Genomic DNA, 7,815 nt, shown 5'->3' with positions numbered 1-7,815 from the left:
GGCAGTCCATTTAGCCCATGACATTCACCAAAATCTGGAACAACAATGTTGTCAGGTTCACTGATGGTCAATCCCTTTATATTAAAGCACGCTGTCGATAACAGGGTGTAGAGAGCATCTGCTTCAACATAAAAAGGTCTTAAAGGGAGCAGGATTGCCTACGTGCAAACAGCAGTAAAATAAATCTTGTGATCACATTGCCAAAAGCTGAAAAATTAAGCCACAGTTTGAAAAGAATAAAGGGAAAATCTAAGCATTCTTGCCCCTCTGCCAGGACCTAAAATTATATTTTAGATATCTCACAATAGTAAATGTACAAAATCTTAATACATCCTTATCGATCAAAATATACTCAGGTTATTGTGAGAAGATTCTGACATCTCTTTTAATGAGTTTTAAGAAATACCTTCACAATACTGTACCTCATCAGTGAAAGAACACTGGTAGCCTAGCACCATCTACAGAGACTGGGGAATGGCTTTTTCAAATGGTTCTGAAACATTTCATGCAGCATGGAGCGTTAAGTGATGATTCACATGTGTGCACAGTGTTATCGCTTTTGTATTCAGTGAAGTGTGAATTATCACTGTTAGTGAATGGGAAAATTAACAACAAGTGTCCTTGGATAAACACAATTCTGACACTACAAAGCTTCTACAACCAATTTTAACTTTGTGGAGAAGGGGGAGGGAAAGGAGCAAGGTTACTCGAACTGACAGAATTCTTACCTTGCTTATGCTGACCTGCTGAGTGTTTCCAACATTTAATGTTTTTGTTTTGGATATTTAGCATCTGCAGTATTTTCCCTTCTGTTCTAAAGGTTTAATAGACAATGGTATCCGAGTGCACTAAGTCCTGTCGACACATCCTTGCTGATCAACATTGGCTCCTGATCCCCCAACTCCTCCAATTTAAAATCCTCATCCTCTTGTTTAAATTCCTTCCTGGCCTAGCCCCTTCCTATCTCTGTAACCTTCTTCAGACCTACAACCCTCTCAGAAGTCTGCATTCCACCTTGACTCTGGCCTCTTGTGCATTCCCGCCCTCACTTCTCCAAGCCTTTGGTTGCCATGCCTTCAGCCGCCTAGGCCCCAGGCTCTGGAATTCCTTCCAACTTTCACTCTCAGGGCTAACTGAGAGTGGCCATTTGGGTGAGGTAGTGGGTGGGTGCCTGCTGCCCAGAATCATGCTCCAACCTGAGACAACACCTTCAGGAGAAAAAATTGGAGGGAAGGAAGAAATGGAGAGCAAAAGGAAAACACATTTCAATTAAAAATGCACCGGCTGATGAGTAATGAGCACTCAGTCCCTCTAAATCCTGTGATATTCTGAGCTGGAATGTTTGAGTCTGAATTTTGAATTGCCCAATTTTAGACACAGTCCTGACTTAAATTATTAATAATCCCAGTTGCATATATTCCTTTGTATATTCAGGTCAGCTGAGTTCTGCAGTTGGCTGAAATATGTAATTTTCCCCATCTTGCTTTGCCGTTTGTTCTAAAGACTTTGGTTTGGAATTTGCTTGGAGCTACAGACATTCTGCTGCCATAACTTCACTGGAAGTGTGTCAGAAACCCCGTTTTGGTGTGTAAATAGGATCCCGCTGCACTCCCGGTAAAGTTATGGTGACACAGCCACAGACTCCTGCTTGAGTACTCTCCACGGAAACTGAGAGCAACATAATAGAGCCTGTTCCTGTCTCCAACTGACATCCACACACATGCACTTTTCAGCAGAGGCCATTGAATAGCGATAAGGAACACTAACTCGGGCCAATTTTCTCCTTCCTACCCCAGGGCATTAAGGCAAGTTGCAGCAACCAATGGCCAACCCCAGCAGAGATCAGATCACTCAGCAAAGACTGAATGGAATTATATCCTTCAAAGGAATCCTTAAAAATAAACCAAGTGAAATTCAGAACCGGCACAGACAACTGTACAGTTTCATTGCACTTTATTAAATAGAACAAAAACAACATGCATTTATATGGTGCCTTGAGCAGAGAAAAAACACCTCACGGTGCTTTGTAGAGGCAATGAAGACAAAAATGCACACTGAGCCAACGGAGATATTAGGAGCAGTGACCAAGGCTTGATCAAAGAGGTGGGTTTTAGGTGTTGAAGGAGGAGAAAGAGGTAGAAAGGCAAAATATTAACCTTTTTGGAACTTGCACATTTGTTAACTTCCAAAATAATTTTTCTGAGGGAATTCCTTATTTAAAGATTAGACTGAAGCATTCCATACACTTTAAACTCCGTCAAGCTGTTGATCAAGACAATCATAGGCTACACATAACAAAAGATTTCATGGCACTATTTTGAATAAGAACAGGGGAGTTCTCTCCAGTATCTTGGCCAATATTTATCCCTTAACTATCATTACCACAGATGATCTGGGTGTGTATCTCATTGCTGTTTGTGGGACCTTGCTGTGCACAAATTTTGCTTCTGCATTTCCCTACAACAGTGAATACATCTCATTGGCTGTCAGGAGATTTGGGACCTCCTGAAGCACTGCATAAATGCAAGTCCTTACCTTTAAAGGTTAGCGGCCTTTCAGAAGGCCTCAAAATGATGTGCTGGCATGAGTGCTACTGAGCTGTTTCGAGGGGATAAAGGGCAGAATTCCTGGGGTAAAAAAACTGATTCCGAGATTCCCCCTTGAAGTGGGGGATGATCAGGCAGCAGATCTCAGAGAGCACTCACCGGATTTTAAATTGTCAGTGCGAAAGGGGCTATATCCTGGCAGAAATTGCCCCTAGTATAGGTAGGTGGTAGGGAAATATATAGGGACAGGTGGGGATGTGGTAGGAATATGGGATTAGTGTAGGATTAGTATAAATGGGTGGTTGATGGTCGGCACAGACTCGGTGGGCCGAAGGGCCTGTTTCAGTGCTGTATCTCTAAACTAAACTAAACTATATTATACCCTAAATTCCCAACGCCACCCCTCTACCACCAGGAATTTTGGGGCCATAGTTTCACTTAATTGAAAAGTTGAACAATTTCAATGGATTCAAGATTGCATTTTTCAAGTAATATTATTAGATGTTAAGTTCAACTCATATATATCGCGATTAAACACCTCGATTGTGCCAGGTCAGAAAAAGAATGGCAACCTCAGGGGATGGACAAAAAAAACCCCATATGAGCAGATCATTGTAAACAGAGCAAGAAACCAAAAGGCAAAAGGTCATAGGTAATTAAATACAGGGAAAGATAGCCAAACAGCACATATACGAGCTGTAGAAAGTGACAAGGCCTGCATTATTATGTTATATTATTGTGCGATTTATCACACTAGTGTAATATTTTCATTTGCACTGGTGTGAAAAATCACTTTTCTGGACTGTGAGTGTTCAGGCAGGTTTCAGTCAGATTGCCCACGAGGCAGGCACTGGCTGGCTCCATGACATCTCACAAAAATCTTTCATAACTCTGCTTGAAAAGGTTGGCATGTGTGATGTATTAGAGGGAAAGAAACACCCTGTAGCATGTTTGTGAGGGGCAGGGCTCAGATTATTGCGCTCTTTTCTACTATCTGTGTGACAGATCTCTGATAGGCATGGTTGTGAGGGACACGAACTGTCCTTAGCTTCAGGGAACTGCAGGAAAATCTGTGGTTTTATTTTTTAGAGCAGGCCAATGATGATGTGTACATAGAGAGATTTTATAAAATCTTCCACAGAAATAAATCAAGTACATTAACCACAAGTTACTTATCACAATCAATTTAATCACACACCTAAGCTTTCTACATAAATTTACCCCTACAATGTAATGCATCGGCAGGGTACTTACATTTTGCAGAATGTCATCACCATTAACCATCTGCATTCTACCTTTTATGAGTAAATATTACAGGAGCTTGCGATCAAGCGTAGAAGAGAGTGGATGTGGCCTAAATCCATGTGTAAAGCTGCATTGTTAAATTATGTGTCCTCTGTAGGAAAACTGTAGAAAGCACCCTGAAGTTGCAGCAAGACTGAATATTTGTGAGGTTCATTCTCGTAACACCTTATGTTGAAATTTGGCAGATTCATTCTTGAAAAGAATTCATTGCCAGTAACTTTCCACTCTGTTTCGCAATGGTTGCTACAATCATACTCTTCCACATTGGATGACACAATGGGATGAGATTGGTTTTCTGCGGTGGGGGAAAGCAGGCAATATTAAACTGGCCATCCATTTTACCCCTGCCTGATTTTAATTTCTCTTCCTATTTTACGCTATTGCGCAGGATCGATTTGACTTTTGAGCGACTAATAGCTGGAGCTTGCTTACCTATAGTAACCTGCCCCGGCCGCTAGCAAGTGCTCCACAACGACAAAGGAGTGGGTTTTGACTTTTGTCTGAAGGTGAAAGGTCACACACGAGTGCCTTTCCGCAACACCGTTTTAGCTAGGAGCCACTTCCACTATTTTGATGTTGTTGTTTCAGAACATTTAAATTCATTTTATGAAACGTATTGTGTGTTTAAAGGGTCCGCTGCATAATGAAATAATGGATATTCCCCTGGGGATTGCTCCTATACTTTGAGGAGGAAGAGGATAATGATGAGTTGAAGAATGAAAGAATGGAAGCCAGGACACGACAGCGACATACATACAGTCAATACCCAACCTGCAGGTATCCTCACCACCGAGTCTACAGACCATGAAGGCCCTATTTGACAAGGCTGCATTCCCTCCTGACCGTGTGATCAAGATCTGCCAGCTGTTGCAATCTGATGTGAAGCCTCTTTCCATTGTGGCACGGCTTTTTCTTTGCCTATGAACGTGACAACAACACTTAACTCTTTCACATCTGGATGCTTCCAGGTGGCCCCTCGTTACATTAGCCAATCAGCAGGTTATAAATGTATTATGCATGTCTAGGATGCCCAGTTCAGGATTGGCTGTGAGTTCATTCAGTTTCAGTGGGTCCAGCGAAGCAGAGAGGGAGACCCATCAACATCCAAGTGGTTGGATTCCCACAAGTGCAGGGTACCACTGATGGTCCCTATATGTTTATAAAAGCCCCTTCTAAAAGGCCTTCATCAACAGATAGTGATTGCATTCCCTGAATGTCCAGATTGTGAGTGATGCTAGCCACCTTATTAATCATGCTATCTAGAGAATGATACATTCAGTTTCAGCAATCCAAGATACCTTCACTGCTCAGCCACAGCACTGTGACAGCTTTCAGGTAAGAGGTTGATAGCAGGTTCAGTGAAATCTTGGGCACCATTGTGGCACAGTCCATCAGGATTCTCAAAACCCAGTTCCAGTGCCTGGTCAGGTCAGGGAGAGTCCTGACGTATATTCCAACCAGGTGCACCATCTAGGGATGACTATAAGGGCCGCAGGATTCCCAGAAACTGCAGTGGAAATAATGCTGCCAGAAATAAGGACCAGAACAGAAAGACTCTTTGGCACCCAGTGAGTTATGCTCCAGAAAAGAGGCCTGCAAACAGGCTGGCTCTAGATGTCTCTGCACTAGCAGGAGTCAGTGTGGAGAGTAAAGGAGAGTAGAGCAAGGAAGGTGAGGAAGAAGAAAAGGTGCAAAAATTGGAAAAATATTCATTACTTCTGTATTGTATTCTTTATTGTACAATAAAAAGTGAACAAAGACCTGCATTTATATAGCGCCATTTAATATCCTAAGCACTACAGCCAATGAAGTATGTTTGAAGTGTAGTCATGGTTGTAATGCCGGAAATGTGGCAGCCAGTTTGCGCACAGCAAGATCCTACAGCAGCAATGCAATAATGACCAAACTAGACAACGGGGAGAACGCCCCTACTCTTTTTTGAAATAGTGCCATGGGATCTTTTATGTCTGCCTGAGAGGGCAGACAGGGCCTCAGTTTAATGTCTTAACTGAAAGACAGCACCTCCAACAATACAGCACTCCCTCAGTACTGTATGAGGTGTCAGCCTGGATTATGTGCTTAGGTTCCTGGAGTGGGACTCAGAGGCAGGACTGTCACCAACTAAGCCAGGGCGAACATCAATGTATAGAAGGAGGAGATTACAGACAAACAGAATCCATTAATGTAGGAGAACACAATATCCAATGTCTAGAACTATGGCTAAGGGTGTAAAGTCAGCTGTAGGTAAACTGCTACCATTCTTTACTGGGTGTTCCTGAGCTCATCAGCAGCAGTGAAGGAGAACAGATAATGGATGGTTTTCACATCTAAAAACATGGGGGTTCTTTGCAGTTTTCAGTATTTTTAAGCATTCACCTCAAGGAACTAAATCTGATGAAAATCCTGACACATTTTAGCAAATATCACACAACTTCTATTTTCTTGAGAAGAAAGAATCAGATGATGTTTTCAAAGTGAACTGATGCAGAAGGATGAGTTTAGACTCTCCGCTTATTTTTACTCCTTTGACCACTTTTAACAGTGCTTCTTTTTCAGATTTCCTCATATCTTCTGAAACTAAACAGATGCAGGAGCTATTTGATCAAATACTGTTCCTGTAGAGCATGTGGGCCTTGACCAGAGAATTGAAAAAAAAAGAGGGCAACAAAAGCAGACAGTCAGTAACACTTACAGGAATCAGTTAAATACGAACCTCTTTCTCGTTTTAGCTCCAAGGCAACCTGCTCCCTTCGGGAGTGGGAGAAAGCTGGCTGCCCACTTTTTCATGTTTCAGATAATTTAATTTTTGTGTGTTCTCACGTGCTCAACAAGTGAGAGCTCCAAGCGTTCTTAGGTTGGGTATGCCACATGCTTTCCAGATACCCCACCCCTTCCTCAGTCCTGTGCCCATGGTCAGGAGAATGAAACTCACATTCCAGTTCTTAGTGTGAATTACAGTAAACATCCCACAGCCAGACATTGGTTTGGAAATAGGCAGCACCTTTGGACATGTCCTACACACGGCATATTCCTGCTTGAGTTTCAGAGCGGTGGTTAATAATTACAGGGAAGGGGGTGAGATGGCCTTAGAGACTTTGAAGCAGCGAGGAGTCTTTTACCAACTCACACCCCTGGCGTAGGGCCTCACTTGCTCGCTTGCTGTACTGGGAATTGCAATGCACACTCCCAACGAACGATGGAAAATCATGGTGATCTGTGCCCCTGTTCCTGAAACTGCTCCCAGTGGCTGCGGCTTTACTTCAGGAGTGTGTTTTTGTAAAGTTCAGGCCCCTAGCCACCTGGGCACCAATGGACAGGAGAATTGGGCAGTTTCTGCAATGGGTGGCTGATTTGCAATGCCAGTTTTATGCCGAGAGAGCAAACTGGAAAAACTACCCTCCCCCAACCCCCATTCAAATTGGTGGGATAGTTTCATTTTCTTAACTCATGTCCCTGTAATCTAACAGAAAAATATTTAATATTTCTATGAAATAGGAATCATGGTGCTGAACTGGATTGAGACGATTTAAGCATATACAAAGTAAGATCCTTAAAAGGTTTAGGCAGTCCAGATCTTCACGGTCCTCTCCTGGCAGGACTTTGAACCCAGGCCCCTGAGGCGAGAGAACAGTGCCCTGTCAGAATACTTCCCCAAAACGCAGAGTGCTGTTCTCTGTGCTGCTCAGTTTGTGACGGTTAATGGACAAAGTGCCATTCTTTTTTCCACCTAGTGGATTATCCCAGCCTCCCTGAGAACTGAGGAAAATTGATCCATATTTTTGAAACACTTGCCTCTGCTTCAGCAGAGAAAAACAGAATGCATGGACTGCTCCTGTAAAAACACTTAATGTAAATAAAAGGAGAAATCTAACTGCCTGGGCAATAATGGAAGTGGAAGGCAATTTATTTGTCAGCCATATCTGCTTTTGCATGTGTTTATGTACTGAATTATGCTTGTACATAC

This window comes from Heterodontus francisci, chromosome 26 (assembly GCF_036365525.1).
Source record: "Heterodontus francisci isolate sHetFra1 chromosome 26, sHetFra1.hap1, whole genome shotgun sequence".
Lineage (NCBI taxonomy): Eukaryota > Metazoa > Chordata > Chondrichthyes > Heterodontiformes > Heterodontidae > Heterodontus > Heterodontus francisci.
This window is presented reverse-complemented; position numbering follows the sequence as displayed.